The sequence below is a fragment of the Triturus cristatus genome, chromosome 3_2, assembly GCF_964204655.1.
Source record: "Triturus cristatus chromosome 3_2, aTriCri1.1, whole genome shotgun sequence".
NCBI classification, from domain to species: Eukaryota; Metazoa; Chordata; class Amphibia; order Caudata; family Salamandridae; genus Triturus; species Triturus cristatus.
In genome coordinates, this window is record NC_140584.1 from 116,743,281 (window position 1) to 116,767,553 (window position 24,273).

Sequence of the window (24,273 nt, forward strand, 5' to 3'; positions counted from 1 at the left end):
GTAGGAGAAAAAGTCTGTAAAAATGGCAATTTTGGTCCCATTGAGGCTTTAAAAAGTAGTTATTCAACATGAGGCACAACCCAAATGACATTTTCAATCAACTTTTCTACAGTCCAAAAAATCAATTTTCTGATGAAAAACGAGGGCCCGTGACCTGTCGAACTTTCTCCAGATTGTCAGAAATGGTAAGTTTTTTAATGTTTAATTTCTTGACTGTAAATGACTATTGCATGTGAATTATCACTTTTGGAACTAAAACAAGAGTGTTTAGAGTCGTTTTAATGCCTGAAATTAGTTGAAATAGAAGCTTCTGAGTAGGAGAAAAAGTCTGTAAAAATGGCAATTTTTGTCCGATTGAGGCTTTAAAAAGTAGTTATTCAACATGAGGCACAATCCAAATGACATTTTCAATCAACTTTTCTACAGTCCAAAAAATCAATTTTCTGATGAAAAACGAGGACCCGTGACCTGTCGAACTTTCTCCAGATGGTCAGAAATGGTAAGTTTTTTAATGTTTAATTATTTGACTGTAAATGACTATTGCATGTGAATTATCACTTTTGGAACTAAAACAAGAGTGTTTAGAGTCATTTTAATGCCTGAAATTTGTCGAAATAGAAGCTTCTGAGTAGAAGAAAAAGTCTGTAAAAATGGCAATTTTGTTCACATTAAGGCTTTAAAAAGTAGTTATTCAACATGAGGCACAATCCAAATGACATTTTCAATCAATTTTTCTACAGTACAAAAAATCAATTTTCTGATGAAAAACGAGGACCCGTGACCTGTCGAACTTTCTCCAGATGGTCAGAAAAGGTAATTTTTTAATGTTGAAGTTTTTTGACTGTAAATGACTATTGTATGTGAATTATCACTTTCGAAACTAAAACAAGAGTGTTTAGTGTCATTTTAATGCCTGAAATTGGTCGAAATAGAAGCTTCTGAGTAGAAGAAAAAGTCTGTAAAAATGGCAATTTTGTTCACATTAAGGCTTTAAAAAGTAGTTATTCAACATGAGGCACAATCCAAATGACATTTTCAATCAATTTTTCTACAGTCCAAAAAATCAATTTTCTGATGAAAAACAAGGACCCGTGACCTGTCGAACTTTCTCCAGATGGTCAGAAATGGTAAGTTTTTTAATGTTTAATTTTTTGACTGTAAATGACTATTGCATGTGAATTATCACTTTTGGAACTAAAACAAGAGTGTTTAGAGTCATTTTAATGCCTGAAATTTGTCGAAATAGAAGCTTCTGAGTAGAAGAAAAAGTCTGTAAAAATGGCAATTTTGTTCACATTAAGGCTTTAAAAAGTAGTTATTCAACATGAGGCACAATCCAAATGACATTTTCAATCAATTTTTCTACAGTACAAAAAATCAATTTTCTGATGAAAAACGAGGACCCGTGACCTGTCGAACTTTCTCCAGATGGTCAGAAAAGGTAATTTTTTAATGTTGAAGTTTTTTGACTGTAAATGACTATTGTATGTGAATTATCACTTTCGAAACTAAAACAAGAGTGTTTAGTGTCATTTTAATGCCTGAAATTGGTCGAAATAGAAGCTTCTGAGTAGAAGAAAAAGTCTGTAAAAATGGCAATTTTGTTCACATTAAGGCTTTAAAAAGTAGTTATTCAACATGAGGCACAATCCAAATGACATTTTCAATCAATTTTTCTACAGTCCAAAAAATCAATTTTCTGATGAAAAACAAGGACCCGTGACCTGTCGAACTTTCTCCAGATGGTCAGAAATGGTAAGTTTTTTAATGTTTAATTTTTTGACTGTAAATGACTATTGCATGTGAATTATCACTTTTGGAACTAAAACAAGAGTGTTTAGAGTCATTTTAATGCCTGAAATTTGTCGAAATAGAAGCTTCTGAGTAGAAGAAAAAGTCTGTAAAAATGGCAATTTTGTTCACATTAAGGCTTTAAAAAGTAGTTATTCAACATGAGGCACAATCCAAATGACATTTTCAATCAATTTTTCTACAGTACAAAAAATCAATTTTCTGATGAAAAACGAGGACCCGTGACCTGTCGAACTTTCTCCAGATGGTCAGAAAAGGTAATTTTTTAATGTTGAAGTTTTTTGACTGTAAATGACTATTGTATGTGAATTATCACTTTCGAAACTAAAACAAGAGTGTTTAGTGTCATTTTAATGCCTGAAATTGGTCGAAATAGAAGCTTCTGAGTAGAATAAAAAGTCTATCAAAATGGCAATTTTGTTCACATTAAGGCTTTAAAAAGTAGTTATTCAACATGAGGCACAATCCAAATGACATTTTCAATCAATTTTTCGACAGTACAAAAAATCAATTTTCTGATGAAAAACGAGGACCCGAGACCTGTCGAACTTTCTCCAGATGGTCAGAAATGGTAAGTTTTTTAATGTTTAATTTTTTGACTGTAAATGACTATTGCATGTGAATTATCACTTTTGGAACTAAAACAAGAGTGTTTAGAGTCATTTTAATGCCTGAAATTGGTCAAAATAGAAGCTTCTGAGTAGAATAAAAAGTCTGTAAAAATGGCAATTTTGTTCACATTAAGGCTTTAAAAAATAGTTATTCAACATGAGGCACAATCCAAATGACATTTTCAATCAATTTTTTTACAGTCCCAAAAAATCAATTTTCTGATGAAAAACGAGGACCCGTGACCTGTCGAACTTTCTCCAGATGGTCAGAAATGGTAATATTTTAATGTTTAATTTTTTGACTATAAATGACTATTGCATGTGAATTATCACTTTTGGAACTAAAACAAGAGTGTTTAGAGTCATTTTAATGCCTGAAATTGGTCGAAATAGAAGCTTCTGAGTAGAAGAAAAAGTCTGTAAAAATGGCAATTTTGTTCACATTAAGGCTTTAAAAAGTAGTTATTCAACATGAGGCACAATCCAAATGACGTTTTCAATCAATTTTTCTACAGTCCAAAAAAATCAATTTTCTGATGAAAAACAAGGACCCGTGACCTGTCGAACTTTCTCCAGATGGTCAGAAATGGTAAGTTTTTTAATGTTTAATTTTTTGACTGTAAATGACTATTGCATGTGAATTATCACTTTTGGAACTAAAACAAGAGTGTTTAGAGTCATTTTAATGCCTGAAATTGGTCGAAATAGAAGCTTCTGAGTAGAATAAAAAGTCTGTAAAAATGGCAATTTTGTTCACATTAAGGCTTTAAAAAATAGTTATTCAACATGAGGCACAATCCAAATGACATTTTCAATCAATTTTTCTACAGTCCAAAAAATCAATTTTCTGATGAAAAACGAGGACCCGTGACCTGTCGAACTTTCTCCAGATGGTCAGAAATGGTAAGTTTTTTAATGTTTAATTTTTTGACTGTAAATGACTATTGCATGTGAATTATCACTTTTGGAACTAAAACAAGATTGTTTAGAGTCATTTTAATGCCTGAAATTGGTCGAAATAGAAGCTTCTGAGTAGAATAAAAAGTCTATCAAAATGGCAATTTTGTTCACATTAAGGCTTTAAAAAGTAGTTATTCAACATGAGGCACAATCCAAATGACATTTTCAATCAACTTTTCTACAGTCCAAAAAATCAATTTTCTGATGAAAAACGAGGACCCGTGACCTGTCGAACTTTCTCCAGATGGTCAGAAATGGTAAGTTTTTTAATGTTTAATTTTTTGACTGTAAATGACTATTGCATGTGAATTATCACTTTTGGAACTAAAACAAGAGTGTTTAGAGTCACTTTAATGCCTGAAATTAGTTGAAATAGAACCTTTTGAGTAGGAGAAAAAGTCTGTAAAAATGGCAATTTTGGTCACATTAAGGCTTTAAAAAGTAGTTATTCAACATGAGGCACAATCCAAATGACATTTTCAATCAATTTTTCTACAGTCCAAAAAAACAATTTTCTGATGAAAAACGAGGGCCCGTGACCTGTCGAACTTTCTCCAGATGGTCAGAAATGGTAAGTTTTTTAATGTTTAATTTTTTGACTGTAAATGACTATTGCTTGTGAATTATCACTTTTGGAACTAAAACAAGAGTGTTTAGAGTCATTTTAATGCCTGAAATTAGTTGAAATAGAAGCTTCTGAGTAGGAGAAAAAGTCTGTAAAAATGGCAATTTTGGTCCCATTGAGGCTTTAAAAAGTAGATATTCAACATGAGGCACAATTCAAATGACATTTTCAATCAACTTTTCTACAGTCCAAAAAATCAATTTTCTGATGAAAAACGAGGACCCGTGACCTGTCGAACTTTCTCCAGATGGTCAGAAATGGTAAGTTTTTTGACTGTAAATGACTATTGCATGTGAATTATCACTTTTGGAACTAAAACAAGAGTGTTTAGAGTCATTTATAGCCTGAAATTGGTCAAAATAGAAGCTTCTGAGTAGGAGAAAAAGTCTGTAAAAATGGCAATTTTGGTCCCATTGAGGCTTTAAAAAGTAGTTATTCAACATGAGGCACAACCCAAATGACATTTTCAATCAACTTTTCTACAGTCCAAAAAATCAATTTTCTGATGAAAAACGAGGGCCCGTGACCTGTCGAACTTTCTCCAGATTGTCAGAAATGGTAAGTTTTTTAATGTTTAATTTCTTGACTGTAAATGACTATTGCATGTGAATTATCACTTTTGGAACTAAAACAAGAGTGTTTAGAGTCGTTTTAATGCCTGAAATTAGTTGAAATAGAAGCTTCTGAGTAGGAGAAAAAGTCTGTAAAAATGGCAATTTTGGTCCGATTGAGGCTTTAAAAAGTAGTTATTCAATATGAGGCACAATCCGAATGACATTTTCAATCAATTTTTCTACAGTCCAAAAAATCAATTTTCTGATGAAAAATGAGGGCCCGTGACCTGTCGAACTTTCTCCAGATGGTCAGAAATGGTAAGTTTTTTAATGTTTAATTTTTTGACTGTAAATGACTATTGCATGTGAATTATCACTTTTGGAACTAAAACAAGAGTGTTTAGAGTCATTTTAATGCCTGAAATTTGTCGAAATAGAAGCTTCTGAGTAAAGAAAAAGTCTGTAAAAATGGCAATTTTGTTCACATTAAGGCTTTAAAAAGTAGTTATTCAACATGAGGCACAATCCAAATGACATTTTCAATCAATTTTTCTACAGTACAAAAAATCAATTTTCTGATGAAAAACGAGGACCCGTGACCTGTCGAACTTTCTCCAGATGGTCAGAAAAGGTAATTTTTTAATGTTGAAGTTTTTTGACTGTAAATGACTATTGTATGTGAATTATCACTTTCGAAACTAAAACAAGAGTGTTTAGTGTCATTTTAATGCCTGAAATTGGTCGAAATAGAAGCTTCTGAGTAGAATAAAAAGTCTATCAAAATGGCAATTTTGTTCACATTAAGGCTTTAAAAAGTAGTTATTCAACATGAGGCACAATCCAAATGACATTTTCAATCAATTTTTCGACAGTACAAAAAATCAATTTTCTGATGAAAAACGAGGACCCGAGACCTGTCGAACTTTCTCCAGATGGTCAGAAATGGTAAGTTTTTTAATGTTTAATTTTTTGACTGTAAATGACTATTGCATGTGAATTATCACTTTTGGAACTAAAACAAGAGTGTTTAGAGTCATTTTAATGCCTGAAATTGGTCAAAATAGAAGCTTCTGAGTAGAATAAAAAGTCTATCAAAATGGCAATTTTGTTCACATTAAGGCTTTAAAAAGTAGTTATTCAACATGAGGCACAATCCAAATGACATTTTCAATCAATTTTTTTACAGTCCAAAAAAATCAATTTTCTGATGAAAAACGAGGACCCGTGACCTGTCGAACTTTCTCCAGATGGTCAGAAATGGTAATATTTTAATGTTTAATTTTTTGACTATAAATGACTATTGCATGTGAATTATCACTTTTGGAACTAAAACAAGAGTGTTTAGAGTCATTTTAATGCCTGAAATTGGTCGAAATAGAAGCTTCTGAGTAGAAGAAGAAGTCTGTAAAAATGGCAATTTTGTTCACATTAAGGCTTTAAAAAGTAGTTATTCAACATGAGGCACAATCCAAATGACGTTTTCAATCAATTTTTCTACAGTCCAAAAAAATCAATTTTCTGATGAAAAACAAGGACCCGTGACCTGTCGAACTTTCTCCAGATGGTCAGAAATGGTAAGTTTTTTAATGTTTAATTTTTTGACTGTAAATGACTATTGCATGTGAATTATCACTTTTGGAACTAAAACAAGAGTGTTTAGAGTCATTTTAATGCCTGAAATTGGTCGAAATAGAAGCTTCTGAGTAGAATAAAAAGTCTGTAAAAATGGCAATTTTGTTCACATTAAGGCTTTAAAAAATAGTTATTCAACATGAGGCACAATCCAAATGACATTTTCAATCAATTTTTCTACAGTCCAAAAAATCAATTTTCTGATGAAAAACGAGGACCCGTGACCTGTCGAACTTTCTCCAGATGGTCAGAAATGGTAAGTTTTTTAATGTTTAATTTTTTGACTGTAAATGACTATTGCATGTGAATTATCACTTTTGGAACTAAAACAAGATTGTTTAGAGTCATTTTAATGCCTGAAATTGGTCGAAATAGAAGCTTCTGAGTAGAATAAAAAGTCTATCAAAATGGCAATTTGGTTCACATTAAGGCTTTAAAAAGTAGTTATTCAACATGAGGCACAATCCAAATGACATTTTCAATCAATTTTTCTACAGTCCAAAAAATCAATTTTCTGATGAAAAACGAGGACCCGTGACCTGTCGAACTTTCTCCAGATGGTTAGAAATGGTAATTGTTTAATGTTTAATTTTTTGACTGTAAATGACTATTGCATGTGAATTGTCACTTTTGGAACTAAAACAAGAGTGTTTAGAGTCATTTTAATGCCTGAAATTGGTTGAAATAGAAGCTTCTGAGTAGGAGAAAAAGTCTTTAAAAATGGCAATTTTGGTCACATTGAGGCTTTAAAAAGTAGTTATTCAACATGAGGCACAATCCAAATGACATTTTCAATCAATTTTTCTACAGTCCAAAAAATCAATTTTCTGATGAAAAACGAGGACCCGTGACCTGTCGAACTTTCTCCAGATGGTCAGAAAAGGTAATTTTTTAATGTTTAATTTTTTGACTATAAATGACTATTGCATGTGAATTATCACTTTTGGAACTAAAACAAGAGTGTTTAGTGTCATTTTAATGCCTGAAATTGGTCGAAATAGAAGCTTCTGAGTAGGAGAAAAAGTCTGTAAAAATGGCAATTTTGGTCACATTGAGGCTTTAAAAAGTAGTTATTCAACATGAGGCACAATCCAAATGACATTTTCAATCAACTTTTCTACAGTCCAAAAAATCAATTTTCTGATGAAAAACGAGGACCCGTGACCTGTCGAACTTTCTCCAGATGGTCAGAAATGGTAATTTTTTAATGTATAATTTTTTGACTGTAAATGACTATTGCATGTGAATTATCACTTTTGGAACTAAAACAAGAGTGTTTAGAGTCATTTTAATGCCTGAAATTGGTTGAAATAGAAGCTTCTGAGTAGGAGAAAAAGTCTGTAAAAATGGCAATTTTGGTCACATTGAGGCTTTAAAAAGTAGTTATTCAACATGAGGCACAATCCAAATGACATTTTCAATCAATTTTTCTACAGTCCAAAAAATCAATTTTCTGATGAAAAACGAGGACCCGTGACCTGTCGAACTTTCTCCAGATGGTCAGAAATGGTAAGTTTTTTAATGTTTAATTTTTTGACTGTAAATGACTATTGCATGTGAATTATCACTTTTGGAACTAACACAAGAGTGTTTAGAGTCATTTTAATGCCTGAAATTGGTCAAAATAGAAGCTTCTGAGTAGAATAAAAAGTCTATCAAAATGGCAATTTTGTTCACATTAAGGCTTTAAAAAGTAGTTATTCAACATGAGGCACAATCCAAATGACATTTTCAATCAACTTTTCTACAGTCCAAAAAATCAATTTTCTGATGAAAAACGAGGACCCGTGACCTGTCGAACTTTCTCCAGATGGTCAGAAATGGTAATTTTTTAATGTATAATTTTTTGACTGTAAATGACTATTGCATGTGAATTATCACTTTTGGAACTAAAACAAGAGTGTTTAGTGTCATTTTAATGCCTGAAATTGGTTGAAATAGAAGCTTCTGAGTAGAAGAAAAAGTCTGTAAAAATGGCAATTTTGTTCACATTAAGGCTTTAAAAAGTAGTTATTCAACATGAGGCACAATCCAAATGACATTTTCAATCAATTTTTCTACAGTACAAAAAATCAATTTTCTGATGAAAAACGAGGACCCGTGACCTGTCGAACTTTCTCCAGATGGTCAGAAAAGGTAATTTTTTAATGTTGAAGTTTTTTGACTGTAAATGACTATTGTATGTGAATTATCACTTTCGAAACTAAAACAAGAGTGTTTAGTGTCATTTTAATGCCTGAAATTGGTCGAAATAGAAGCTTCTGAGTAGAATAAAAAGTCTATCAAAATGGCAATTTTGTTCACATTAAGGCTTTAAAAAGTAGTTATTCAACATGAGGCACAATCCAAATGACATTTTCAATCAATTTTTCGACAGTACAAAAAATCAATTTTCTGATGAAAAACGAGGAACCGAGACCTGTCGAACTTTCTCCAGATGGTCAGAAATGGTAAGTTTTTTAATGTTTAATTTTTTTACTGTAAATGACTATTGCATGTGAATTATCACTTTTGGAACTAAAACAAGAGTGCTTAGAGTCATTTTAATGCCTGAAATTGGTCAAAATAAAAGCTTCTGAGTAGAATAAAAAGTCTATCAAAATGGCAATTTTGTTCACATTAAGGCTTTAAAAAGTAGTTATTCAACATGAGGCACAATCCAAATGACATTTTCAATCAATTTTTTTACAGTCCAAAAAATCAATTTTCTGATGAAAAACGAGGACCCGTGACCTGTCGAACTTTCTCCAGATGGTCAGAAATGGTAATTTTTTAATGTTTAATTTTTTGACTATAAATGACAATTGCATGTGAATTATCACTTTTGGAACTAAAACAAGAGTGTTTAGAGTCATTTTAATGCCTGAAATTGGTCGAAATAGAAGCTTCTGAGTAGAATAAAAAGTCTATCAAAATGGCAATTTTGTTCACATTAAGGCTTTAAAAAGTAGTTATTCAACATGAGGCACAATCCAAATGACATTTTCAATCAACTTTTCTACAGTCCAAAAAATCAATTTTCTGATGAAAAACGAGGACCCGTGACCTGTCGAACTTTCTCCAGATGGTCAGAAATGGTAATTTTTTAATGTATACTTTTTTGACTATAAATGACTATTGCATGTGAATTATCACTTTTGGAACTAAAACAAGAGTGTTTAGTGTCATTTTAATGCCTGAAATTGGTTGAAATAGAAGCTTCTGAGTAGAAGAAAAAGTCTGTAAAAATGGCAATTTTGTTCACATTAAGGCTTTAAAAAGTAGATATTCAACATGAGGCACAATCCAAATGACATTTTCAATCAATTTTTCTACAGTCATAAAATCAATTTTCTGATGAAAAACAAGGACCCGTGACCTGTCGAACTTTCTCCAGATGGTCAGAAATGGTAAGTTTTTTAATGTTTAATTTTTTGACTGTAAATGACTATTGCATGTGAATTATCACTTTTGGAACTAAAACAAGAGTGTTTAGAGTCATTTTAATGCCTGAAATTAGTTGAAATAGAAGCTTCTGAGTAGGAGAAAAAGTCTGTAAAAATGGCAATTTTGGTCCCATTGAGGCTTTAAAAAGTAGTTATTCAACATGAGGCACAATCCAAATGACATTTTCAATCAACTTTTCTACAGTCCAAAAAATCAATTTTCTGATGAAAAACGAGGACCCGTGACCTGTCGAACTTTCTCCAGATGGTCAGAAATGGTAAGTTTTTTAATGTTTAATTATTTGACTGTAAATGACTATTGCATGTGAATTATCACTTTTGGAACTAAAACAAGAGTGTTTAGAGTGATTTTAATGCCTGAAATTTGTCGAAATAGAAGCTTCTGAGTAGAAGAAAAAGTCTGTAAAAATGGCAATTTTGTTCACATTAAGGCTTTAAAAAGTAGTTATTCAACATGAGGCACAATCCAAATGACATTTTCAATCAATTTTTCTACAGTACAAAAAATCAATTTTCTGATGAAAAACGAGGACCCGTGACCTGTCGAACTTTCTCCAGATGGTCAGAAAAGGTAATTTTTTAATGTTGAAGTTTTTTGACTGTAAATGACTATTGTATGTGAATTATCACTTTCGAAACTAAAACAAGAGTGTTTAGTGTCATTTTAATGCCTGAAATTGGTCGAAATAGAAGCTTCTGAGTAGAATAAAAAGTCTATCAAAATGGCAATTTTGTTCACATTAAGGCTTTAAAAAGTAGTTATTCAACATGAGGCACAATCCAAATGACATTTTCAATCAATTTTTCGACAGTACAAAAAATCAATTTTCTGATGAAAAACGAGGAACCGAGACCTGTCGAACTTTCTCCAGATGGTCAGAAATGGTAAGTTTTTTAATGTTTAATTTTTTTACTGTAAATGACTATTGCATGTGAATTATCACTTTTGGAACTAAAACAAGAGTGCTTAGAGTCATTTTAATGCCTGAAATTGGTCAAAATAAAAGCTTCTGAGTAGAATAAAAAGTCTATCAAAATGGCAATTTTGTTCACATTAAGGCTTTAAAAAGTAGTTATTCAACATGAGGCACAATCCAAATGACATTTTCAATCAATTTTTTTACAGTCCAAAAAATCAATTTTCTGATGAAAAACGAGGACCCGTGACCTGTCGAACTTTCTCCAGATGGTCAGAAATGGTAATTTTTTAATGTTTAATTTTTTGACTATAAATGACAATTGCATGTGAATTATCACTTTTGGAACTAAAACAAGAGTGTTTAGAGTCATTTTAATGCCTGAAATTGGTCGAAATAGAAGCTTCTGAGTAGAAGAAAAAGTCTGTAAAAATGGCAATTTTGTTCACATTAAGGCTTTAAAAAGTAGTTATTCAACATGAGGCACAATCCAAATGACATTTTCAATCAATTTTTCTACAGTACAAAAAATCTATTTTCTGATGAAAAACGAGGACCCGTGACCTGTCGAACTTTCTCCAGATGGTCAGAAATGGTAAGTTTTTTAATGTTTAATTATTTGACTGTAAATGACTATTGCATGTGAATTATCACTTTTGGAACTAAAACAAGAGTGTTTAGAGTCATTTTAATGCCTGAAATTGGTCGAAATGGAAGCTTCTGAGTAGAAGAAAAACTCTGTAAAAATGGCAATTTTGTTCACATTAAGGCTTTAAAAAGTAGTTATTCAACACGAGGCACAATCCAAATGACATTTTCAATCAGTTTTTCTACAGTCCAAAAAATCAATTTTCTGATGAAAAACGAGGACCCGTGACCTGTCAAACTTTCTCCAGATGGTCAGAAAAGGTAATTTTTAATGTTTAATTTTTTGACTGTAAATGACTATTGCATGTGAATTATCACTTTTGGAACTAAAACAAGAGTGTTTAGAGTCATTTTAATGCCTGAAATTGGTCAAAATAGAAGCTTCTGAGTAGAATAAAAAGTCTATCAAAATGTCAATTTTGTTCACATTAAGGCGTTAAAAGGTAGTTATTCAACATGAGGCACAATCCAAATGACATTTTCAATTAATTTTTTTACAGTCCAAAAAATCAATTTTCTGATGAAAAACGAGGACCCGTGACCTGTTCACCTTTCTCCAGATGGTCAGAAATGGTAATTTTTTAATGTTTAAATTTTTTGACTATAAATGACTATTGCATGTGAATTATCACTTTTGGAACTAAAACAACAGTGTTTAGAGTCATTTTAATGCCTGAAATTGGTCGAAATAAAAGCTTCTGAGTAGAAGAAAAAGTCTGTAAAAATGGCAATTTTGTTCACATTAAGGCTTTCAAAAGTAGTTATTCAACATGAGGCACAATCCAAATGACATTTTCAATCAATTTTTCTATAGTCCAAAAAACCAATTTTCTGATGAAAAACGAGGGCCCGTGACCTGTCGAACTTTCTCCAGATGGTCAGAAATGGTAAGTTTTTTAATGTTTAATTTTTTGACTGTAAATGACTATTGCATGTGAATTATCACTTTTGGAACTAAAACAAGAGTGTTTAGAGTCATTTTAATTCCTGAAATTAGTTGAAATAGAAGCTTCTGAGTAGGAGAAAAAGTCTGTAAAAATGGCAATTTTGGTCACATTAAGGCTTTAAAAAGTAGTTATTCAACATGAGGCACAATCCAAATGACATTTTCAATCAATTTTTCTACAGTCCAAAAAAACAATTTTCTGATGAAAAACGAGGGCCCGTGACCTGTCGAACTTTCTCCAGATGGTCAGAAATGGTAAGTTTTTTAATGTTTAATTTTTTGACTGTAAATGACTATTGCATGTGAATTATCACTTTTGGAACTAAAACAAGAGTGTTTAGAGTAATTTTAATGCCTGAAATTAGTTGAAATAGAAGCTTCTGAGTAGGAGAAAAAGTCTGTAAAAATGGCAATTTTGGTCCCATTGAGGCTTTAAAAAGTAGTTATTCAACATGAGGCACAATCCAAATGACATTTTCAATCAACTTTTCTACAGTCCAAAAAATCAATTTTCTGATGAAAAACGAGGACCCGTGACCTGTCGAACTTTCTCCAGATCGTCAGAAATGGTAAGTTTTTTAATGTTTAATTTTTTGACTGTAAATGACTATTGCATGTGAATTATCACTTTTGGAACTAAAACAAGAGTGTTTAGAGTCATTTTAATGCCTGAAATTGGTCAAAATAGAAGCTTCTGAGTAGAATAAAAAGTCTATCAAAATGTCAATTTTGTTCACATTAAGGCGTTAAAAGGTAGTTATTCAACATGAGGCACAATCCAAATGACATTTTCAATCAATTTTTTTACAGTCCAAAAAATCAATTTTCTGATGAAAAACGAGGACCCGTGACCTGTCCACCTTTCTCCAGATGGTCAGAAATGGTAATTTTTTAATGTTTAAATTTTTTGACTATAAATGACTATTGCATGTGAATTATCACTTTTGGAACTAAAACAACAGTGTTTAGAGTCATTTTAATGCCTGAAATTGGTCGAAATAAAAGCTTTTGAGTAGAAGAAAAAGTCTGTAAAAATGGCAATTTTGTTCACATTAAGGCTTTAAAAAGTAGTTATTCAACATGAGGCACAATCCAAATGACATTTTCAATCAATTTTTCTATAGTCCAAAAAAACAATTTTCTGATGAAAAACGAGGGCCCGTGACCTGTCGAACTTTCTCCAGATGGTCAGAAATGGTAAGTTTTTTAATGTTTAATTTTTTGACTGTAAATGACTATTGCATGTGAATTATCACTTTTGGAACTAAAACAAGAGTGTTTAGAGTCATTTTAATTCCTGAAATTAGTTGAAATAGAAGCTTCTGAGTAGGAGAAAAAGTCTGTAAAAATGGCAATTTTGGTCACATTAAGGCTTTAAAAAGTAGTTATTCAACATGAGGCACAATCCAAATGACATTTTCAATCAATTTTTCTACAGTCCAAAAAAACAATTTTCTGATGAAAAACGAGGGCCCGTGACCTGTCGAACTTTCTCCAGATGGTCAGAAATGGTAAGTTTTTTAATGTTTAATTTTTTGACTGTAAATGACTATTGCATGTGAATTATCACTTTTGGAACTAAAACAAGAGTGTTTAGAGTCATTTTAATGCTTGAAATTAGTTGAAATAGAAGCTTCTGAGTAGGAGAAAAAGTCTGTAAAAATGGCAATTTTGGTCCCATTGAGGCTTTAAAAAGTAGTTATTCAACATGAGGCACAATCCAAATGACATTTTCAATCAACTTTTCTACAGTCCAAAAAATCAATTTTCTGATGAAAAACGAGGACCCGTGACCTGTCGAACTTTCTCCAGATGGTCAGAAATGGTAAGTTTTTTAATGTTGAAGTTTTTTGACTGTAAATGACTATTGTATGTGAATTATCACTTTTGGAACTAAAACAAGAGTGTTTAGTGTCATTTTAATGCCTGAAATTGGTCGAAATAGAAGCTTCTGAGTAGAATAAAAAGTCTATCAAAATGGCAATTTTGTTCACATTAAGGCTTTAAAAAGCAGTTATTCAACATGAGGCACAATCCAAATGACATTTTCAATCAATTTTTCGACAGTACAAAAAATCAATTTTCTGATGAAAAATGAGGAACCGAGACCTGTCGAACTTTCTCCAGATGGTCAGAAATGGTAAGTTTTTTAATGTTTAATTTTTTGACTGTAAATGACTATTGCATGTGAATTATCACTTTTGGAACTAAAACAAGAGTGTTTAGAGTCATTTTAATGCCTGAAATTGGTCAAAATAGAAGCTTCTGAGTAGAATAAAAAGTCTATAAAAATGGCAATTTTGTTCACATTAAGGCTTTAAAAAGTAGTTATTCAACATGAGGCACAATCCAAATGACATTTTCAATCAATTTTTTTACAGTCCAAAAAATCAATTTTCTGATGAAAAACGAGGACCCGTGACCTGTCGAACTTTCTCCAGATGGTCAGAAATGGTAATTTTTTAATGTTTAATTTTTTTGACTATAAATGACTATTGCATGTGAATTATCACTTTTGGAACTAAAACAAGAGTGTTTAGAGTCCTTTTAATGCCTGAAATTGGTTGAAATAGAAGCTTCTGAGTAGGAGAAAAAGTCTTTAAAAATGGCAATTTTGGTCACATTGAGGCTTTAAAAAGTAGTTATTCAACATGAGGCACAATCCAAATGACATTTTCAATCAATTTTTCTACAGTCCAAAAAATCAATTTTCTGATGAAAAACGAGGACCCGTGACCTGTCGAACTTTCTCCAGATGGTCAGAAAAGGTAATTTTTTAATGTTTAATTTTTTGACTATAAATGACTATTGCATGTGAATTATCACTTTTGGAACTAAAACAAGAGTGTTTAGTGTCATTTTAATGCCTGAAATTGGTCGAAATAGAAGCTTCTGAGTAGGAGAAAAAGTCTGTAAAAATGGCAATTTTGGTCAAATTGAGGCTTTAAAAAGTAGTTATTCAACATGAGGCACAATCCAAATGACATTTTCAATCAACTTTTCTACAGTCCAAAAAATCAATTTTCTGATGAAAAACGAGGACCCGTGACCTGTCGAACTTTCTCCAGATGGTCAGAAATGGTAAGTTTTTTAATGTTTAATTTTTTGACTGTAAATGACTATTGCATGTGAATTATCACTTTTGGATCTAAAACAAGAGTGTTTAGAGTCATTTTAATGCCTGAAATTGGTCAAAATTGAAGCTTCTGAGTAGGAGAAAAAGTCTGTAAAAATGGCAATTTTGGTCCCATTGAGGCTTTAAAAAGTAGTTATTCAACATGAGGCACAATCCAAATGACATTTTCAATCAACTTTTCTACAGTCCAAAAAATCAATTTTCTGATGAAAAACGAGGGCCCGTGACCTGTCGAACTTTCTCCAGATTGTCAGAAATGGTAAGTTTTTTAATGTTTAATTTCTTGACTGTAAATGACTATTGCATGTGAATTATCACTTTTGGAACTAAAACAAGAGTGTTTAGAGTCGTTTTAATGCCTGAAATTAGTTGAAATAGAAGCTTCTGAGTAGGAGAAAAAGTCTGTAAAAATGGCAATTTTGGTCCGATTGAGGCTTTAAAAAGTAGTTATTCAACATGAGGCACAATCCAAATGACATTTTCAATCAACTTTTCTACAGTCCAAAAAATCAATTTTCTGATGAAAAACGAGGACCTGTGACCTGTCGAACTTTCTCCAGATGGTCAGAAATGGTAAGTTTTTAATGTATAATTTTTTGACTGTAAATGACTATTGCATGTGAATTATCACTTTTGGAACTAAAACAAGAGTGTTTAGAGTCATTTTAATGCCTGAAATTGGTTGAAATAGAAGCTTCTGAGTAGGAGAAAAAGTCTGTAAAAATGGCAATTTTGGTCACATTGAGGCTTTAAAAAGTAGTTATTCAACATGAGGCACAATCCAAATGACATTTTCAATCAATTTTTCTACAGTCCAAAAAATCAATTTTCTGATGAAAAACGAGGACCCGTGACCTGTCGAACTTTCTCCAGATGGTCAGAAATGGTAAGTTTTTTAATGTTTAATTTTTTGACTGTAAATGACTATTGCATGTGAATTATCACTTTTGGAACTAACACAAGAGTGTTTAGAGTCATTTTAATGCCTGAAATTGGTCAAAATAGAAGCTTCTGAGTAGAATAAAAAGTCTATCAAAATGGCAATTTTGTTCACATTAAGGCTTTAAAAAGTAGTTATTCAACATGAGGCACAATCCAAATGACATTTTCAATCAATTTTTCGACAGTACAAAAAATCAATTTTCTGATGAAAAACGAGGACCCGAGACCTGTCGAACTTTCTCCAGATGGTCAGAAATGGTAAGTTTTTTAATGTTTAATTTTTTGACTGTAAATGACTATTGCATGTGAATTATCACTTTTGGAACTAAAACAAGAGTGTTTAGAGTCATTTTAATGCCTGAAATTGGTCAAAATAGAAGCTTCTGAGTAGAATAAAAAGTCTATCAAAATGGCAATTTTGTTCACATTAAGGCTTTAAAAAGTAGTTATTCAACATGAGGCACAATCCAAATGACATTTTCAATCAATTTTTTTACAGTCCAAAAAAATCAATTTTCTGATGAAAAACGAGGACCCGTGACCTGTCGAACTTTCTCCAGATGGTCAGAAATGGTAATTTTTTAATGTTTAATTTTTTGACTATAAATGACTATTGCATGTGAATTATCACTTTTGGAACTAAAACAAGAGTGTTTAGAGTCATTTTAATGCCTGAAATTGGTCGAAATAGAAGCTTCTGAGTAGAAGAAAAAGTCTGTAAAAATGGCAATTTTGTTCACATTAAGGCTTTAAAAAGTAGTTATTCAACATGAGGCACAATCCAAATGACATTTTCAATCAATTTTTCTTCTGTACAAAAAATCAATTTTCTGATGAAAAACGAGGACCCGTGACCTGTCGAACTTTCTCCAGATGGTTAGAAATGGTAATTTTTTAATGTTTAATTTTTTGACTGTAAATGACTATTGCATGTGAATTATCACTTTTGGAACTAAAACAAGAGTGTTTAGAGTCATTTTAATGCCTGAAATTGGTCGAAATAGAAGCTTCTGAGTAGAAGAATAAGTCTGTAAAAATGGCAATTTTGTTCACATTAAGGCTTTAAAAAGTAGTTATTCAACATGAGGCACAATCCAAATGACGTTTTAAATCAATTTTTATAGAGTCCAAAAAAATCAATTTTCTGATGAAAAACGAGGGCCCGTGACCTGTCGAACTTTCTCCAGATTGTCAGAAATGGTAAGTTTTTTAATGTTTAATTATTTGACTGTAAATGACTATTGCATGTGAATTATCACTTTTGGAACTAAAACAAGAGTGTTTAGAGTCATTTTAATGCCTGAAATTTGTCGAAATAGAAGCTTCTGAGTAGAAGAAAAAGTCTGTAAAAATGGCAATTTTGTTCACATTAAGGCTTTAAAAAGTAGTTATTCAACATGAGGCACAATCCAAATGACATTTTCAATCAATTTTTCTATAGTCCAAAAAAACAATTTTCTGATGAAAAACGAGGGCCCGTGACCTGTCGAACTTTCTCCAGATGGTCAGAAATGGTAAGTTTTTTAATGTTTAATTTTTTGACTGTAAATGACTATTGCATGTGAATTATCACTTTTGGAACTAAAACAAGAGTGTTTAGAGTCATTTTAATTCCTGAACTTAGTTGAAATAGAAGCTTCTGAGTAGGAGAAAAAGTCTGTAAAAATGGCAATTTTGGTCACATTAAGGCTTTAAAAAGTAGTTATTCAACATGAGGCACAATCCAAATGACATTTTCAATCAATTTTTCTACAGTCCAAAAAAACAATTTTCTGATGAAAAACGAGGGCCCGTGACCTGTCGAACTTTCTCCAGATGGTCAGAAATGGTAAGTTTTTTAATGTTTAATTTTTTGACTGTAAATGACTATTGCATGTGAATTATCACTTTTGGAACTAAAACAAGAGTGTTTAGAGTCATTTTAATGCTTGAAATTAGTTGAAATAGAAGCTTCTGAGTAGGAGAAAAAGTCTGTAAAAATGGCAATTTTGGTCACATTGAGGCTTAAAAAGTAGTTATTCAACATGAGGCACAATCCAAATGACATTTTCAATCAATTTTTCTACAGTCCAAAAAATTAATTTTCTGATGAAAAACGAGGACCTGTGACCTGTCGAACTTTCTCCAGATGGTCAGAAATGGTAATTTTTTAATGTATAATTTTTTGACTGTAAATTACTATTGCATGTGAATTATCACTTTTGGAACTAAAACAAGAGTGTTTAGAGTCATTTTAATGCCTGAAATTGGTTGAAATAGAAGCTTCTGAGTAGGAGAAAAAGTCTTTAAAAATGGCAATTTTGGTCACATTGAGGCTTTAAAAAGTAGTTATTCAACATGAGGCACAATCCAAATGACATTTTCAATCAATTTTTCTACAGTCCAAAAAATCAATTTTCTGATGAAAAACGAGGACCCGTGACCTGTCGAACTTTCTCCAGATGGTCAGAAAAGGTAATTTTTTTATGTTGAAGTTTTTTGACTGTAAATGACTATTGTATGTGAATTATCACTTTCAAAACTAAAACAAGAGTGTTTAGTGTCATTTTAATGCCTGAAATTGGTCGAAATAGAAGCTTCTGAGTAGAATAAAAAGTCTATCAAAATGGCAATTTTGTTCACATTAAGGCTTTAAAAAGTAGTTATTCAACATGAGGCACAATCCAAATGACATTTTCAATCAATTTTTCGACAGTACAAAAAATCAATTTTCTGATGAAAAACGAGGACCCGAGACCTGTCGAACTTTCTCCAGATGGTCAGAAATGGTAAGTTTTTTAATGTTTAATTTTTTGACTGTAAATGACTATTGCATGTGAATTATCACTTTTGGAACTAAAACAAGAGTGTTTAGAGTCATTTTAATGCCTGAAATTGGTCAAAATAGAAGCTTCTGAGTAGAATAAAAAGTCTATCAAAATGGCAATTTTGTTCACATTAAGGCTTTAAAAAGTAGTTATTCAACATGAGGCACAATCCAAATGACATTTTCAATCAATTTTTCTATAGTCCAAAAAAACAATTTTCTGATGAAAAACGAGGGCCCGTGACCTGTCGAACTTTCTCCAGATGGTCAGAAATGGTAAGTTTTTTAATGTTTAATTTTTTGACTGTAAATGACTATTGCATGTGAATTATCACTTTTGGAACTAAAACAAGAGTGTTTAGAGTCATTTTAATGCTTGAAATTAGTTGAAATAGAAGCTTCTGAGTAGGAGAAAAAGTCTGTAAAAATGGCAATTTTGGTCACATTGAGGCTTTAAAAAGTAGCTATTCAACATGAGGCACAATCCAAATGACATTTTCAATCAATTTTTCTACAGTCCAAAAAATCAATTTTCTGATGAAAAACGAGGACCTGTGACCTGTCGAACTTTCTCCAGATGGTCAGAAATGGTAAGTTTTTTAATGTTTAATTTTTTGACTGTAAATGACTATTGCATGTGAATTATCACTTTTGGAACTAACACAAGAGTGTTTAGAGTCATTTTAATGCCTGAAATTGGTCAAAATAGAAGCTTCTGAGTAGAATAAAAAGTCTATCAAAATGGCAATTTTGTTCACATTAAGGCTTTAAAAAGTAGTTATTCAACATGAGGCACAATCCAAATGACATTTTCAATCAATTTTTCTACAGTCCAAAAAATCAATTTTCTGATGAAAAACGAGGACCCGTGACCTGTCGAACTTTCTCCAGATGGTCAGAAATGGTAATTTTTTAATGTATAATTTTTTGACTGTAAATGACTATTGCATGTGAATTATCACTTTTGGAACTAAAACAAGAGTGTTGAGTCATTTTAATGCCTGAAATTGGTTGAAATAGAAGCTTCTGAGTAGGAGAAAAAGTCTGTAAAAATGGCAATTTTGGTCACATTGAGGCTTTAAAAAGTAGTTATTCAACATGAGGCACAATCCAAATGACATTTTCAATCAATTTTTCTACAGTCCAAAAAATCAATTTTCTGATGAAAAACGAGGACCCGTGACCTGTCGAACTTTCTCCAGATGGTCAGAAATGGTAAGTTTTTTAATGTTTAATTATTTGACTGTAAATGACTATTGCATGTGAATTATCACTTTTGGAACTAAAACAAGAGTGTTTAGAGTCATTTTAATGCCTGGAATTTGTCGAAATAGAAGCTTCTGAGTAGAAGAAAAAGTCTGTAAAAATGGCAATTTTGTTCACATTAAGGCTTTAAAAAGTAGTTATTCAACATGAGGCACAATCCAAATGACATTTTCAATCAATTTTTCTACAGTCCAAAAAATCAATTTTCTGATGAAAAACAAGGACCCGTGACCTGTCGAACTTTCTCCAGATGGTCAGAAATGGTAAGTTTTTTAATGTTTAATTTTTTGACTGTAAATGACTATTGCATGTGAATTATCACTTTTGGAACTAAAACAAGAGTGTTTAGAGTGATTTTAATGCCTGAAATTTGTCGAAATAGAAGCTTCTGAGTAGAAGAAAAAGTCTGTAAAAATGGCAATTTTGTTCACATTAAGGCTTTAAAAAGTAGTTATTCAACATGAGGCACAATCCAAATGACATTTTCAATCAATTTTTCTACAGTACAAAAAATCAATTTTCTGATGAAAAACGAGGACCCGTGACCTGTCGAACTTTCTCCAGATGGTCAGAAAAGGTAATTTTTTAATGTTGAAGTTTTTTGACTGTAAATGACTATTGTATGTGAATTATCACTTTTGAAACTAAAACAAGAGTGTTTAGTGTCATTTTAATGCCTGAAATTGGTCGAAATAGAAGCTTCTGAGTAGAATAAAAAGTCTATCAAAATGGCAATTTTGTTCACATTAAGGCTTTAAAAAGTAGTTATTCAACATGAGGCACAATCCAAATGACATTTTCAATCAATTTTTCGACAGTACAAAAAATCAATTTTCTGATGAAAAACGAGGAACCGAGACCTGTCGAACTTTCTCCAGATGGTCAGAAATGGTAAGTTTTTTAATGTTTAATTTTTTGACTGTAAATGACTATTGCATGTGAATTATCACTTTTGGAACTAAAACAAGAGTGTTTAGAGTCATTTTAATGCCTGAAATTGGTCAAAATAGAAGCTTCTGAGTAGAATAAAAAGTCTATCAAAATGGCAATTTTGGTCACATTAAGGCTTTAAAAAGTAGTTATTCAACATGAGGCACAATCCAAATGACATTTTCAATCAATTTTTCTACAGTCCAAAAAAACAATTTTCTGATGAAAAACGAGGGCCCGTGACCTGTCGAACTTTCTCCAGATGGTCAGAAATGGTAAGTTTTTTAATGTTTAATTTTTTGACTGTAAAAGACTATTGCATGTGAATTATCACTTTTGGAACTAAAACAAGAGTGTTTAGAGTCATTTTAATGCTTGAAATTAGTTGAAATAGAAGCTTCTGAGTAGGAGAAAAAGTCTGTAAAAATGGCAATTTTGGTCACATTGAGGCTTTAAAAAGTAGTTATTCAACATGAGGCACAATCCAAATGACATTTTCAATCAATTTTTCTACAGTCCAAAAAATCAATTTTCTGATGAAAAACGAGGACCCGTGACCTGTCGAACTTTCTCCAGATGGTCAGAAATGGTAAGTTTTTTAATGTTTAATTTTTTGCCTGTAAATGACTATTGCATGTGAATTATCACTTTTGGAACTAACACAAGAGTGTTTAGAGTCATTTTAATGCCTGAAATTGGTCAAAATAGAAGCTTCTGAGTAGAATAAAAAGTCTATCAAAATGGCAATTTTGTTCACATTGAGGCTTTAAAAAGTAGTTATTCAACATGAGGCACAATCCAAATGACATTTTCAATCAATTTTTCTACAGTCCAAAAAATCAATTTTCTGATGAAAAACGAGGACCCGTGACCTGTCGAACTTTCTCCAGATGGTCAGAAATGGTAAGTTTTTTAATGTTTAATTTTTTGACTGTAAATGACTATTGCATGTGAATTATCACTTTTGGAACTAACACAAGAGTGTTTAGAGTCATTTTAATGCCTGAAATTGGTCAAAATAGAAGCTTCTGAGTAGAATAAAAAGTCTATCAAAATGGCAATTTTGTTCACATTAATTCTTTAAAAAGTAGTTATTCAACATGAGGCACAATCCAAATGACATTTTCAATCAATTTTTCGACAGTACAAAAAATCAATTTTCTGATGAAAAACGAGGAACCGAGACCTGTCGAACTTTCTCCAGATGGTCAGAAATGGTAAGTTTTTTAATGTTTAATTTTTTGACTGTAAATGACTATTGCATGTGAATTATCACTTTTGGAACTAAAACAAGAGTGTTTAGAGTCATTTTAATGCCTGAAATTGGTCAAAATAGAAGCTTCTGAGTAGAATAAAAAGTCTATCAAAATGGCAATTTTGTTCACATTAAGGCTTTAAAAAGTAGTTATTCAACATGAGGCACAATCCAAATGACATTTTCAATCAATTTTTCTACAGTACAAAAAATCAATTTTCTGATGAAAAACGAGGACCCGTGACCTGTCGAACTTTCTCCAGAAATTTTCTGATGAAAAACGAGGGACCGTGACCTGTCGAACTTTCTCCAGATGGTCAGAAATGGTAAGTTTTTAATGTTTAATTTTTTGACTATAAATGACTATTGCATGTGAATTATCACTTTTGGAACTAAAACAAGAGTGTTTAGAGTCATTTTAATGCCTGAAATTGGTCGAAATAGAAGCTTCTGAGTAGAAGAAAAAGTCTGTAAAAATGGCAATTTTGTTCACATTAAGGCTTTAAAAAGTAGTTATTCAACATGAGGCACAATCCAAATGACATTTTCAATCAATTTTTCTATAGTCCAAAAAAACAATTTTCTGATGAAAAACGAGGGCCCGTGACCTGTCGAACTTTCTCCAGATGGTCAGAAATGGTAAGTTTTTTAATGTTTAATTTTTTGACTGTAAATGACTATTGCATGTGAATTATCACTTTTGGAACTAAAACAAGAGTGTTTAGAGTCATTTTAATTCCTGAACTTAGTTGAAATAGAAGCTTCTGAGTAGGAGAAAAAGTCTGTAAAAATGGCAATTTTGGTCACATTAAGGCTTTAAAAAGTAGTTATTCAACATGAGGCACAATCCAAATGACATTTTCAATCAATTTTTCTACAGTCCAAAAAAACAATTTTCTGATGAAAAACGAGGGCCCGTGACCTGTCGAACTTTCTCCAGATGGTCAGAAATGGTAAGTTTTTAATGTTTAATTTTTTGACTGTAAATGACTATTGCATGTGAATTATCACTTTTGGAACTAAAACAAGAGTGTTTAGAGTCATTTTAATGCTTGAAATTAGTTGAAATAGAAGCTTCTGAGTAGGAGAAAAAGTCTGTAAAAATGGCAATTTTGGTCACATTGAGGCTTAAAAAGTAGTTATTCAACATGAGGCACAATCCAAATGACATTTTCAATCAATTTTTCTACACTCCAAAAAATTAATTTTCTGATGAAAAACGAGGACCTGTGACCTGTCGAACTTTCTCCAGATGGTCAGAAATGGTAATTTTTTAATGTATAATTTTTTGACTGTAAATGACTATTGCATGTGAATTATCACTTTTGGAACTAAAACAAGAGTGTTTAGAGTCATTTTAATGCCTGAAATTGGTTGAAATAGAAGCTTCTGAGTAGGAGAAAAAGTCTGTAAAAATGGCAATTTTGGTCACATTAAGGCTTTAAAAAGTAGTTATTCAACATGAGGCACAATCCAAATGACATTTTCAATCAATTTTTCTACAGTCCAAAAAATCAATTTTCTGATGAAAAACGAGGACCTGTGACCTGTCGAACTTTCTCCAGATGGTCAGAAATGGTAAGTTTTTTAATGTTTAATTTTTTGACTGTAAATGACTATTGCATGTGAATTATCACTTTTGGAACTAACACAAGAGTGTTTAGAGTCATTTTAATGCCTGAAATTGGTCAAAATAGAAGCTTCTGAGTAGAATAAAAAGTCTATCAAAATGGCAATTTTGTTCACATTAAGGCTTTAAAAAGTAGTTATTCAACATGAGGCACAAT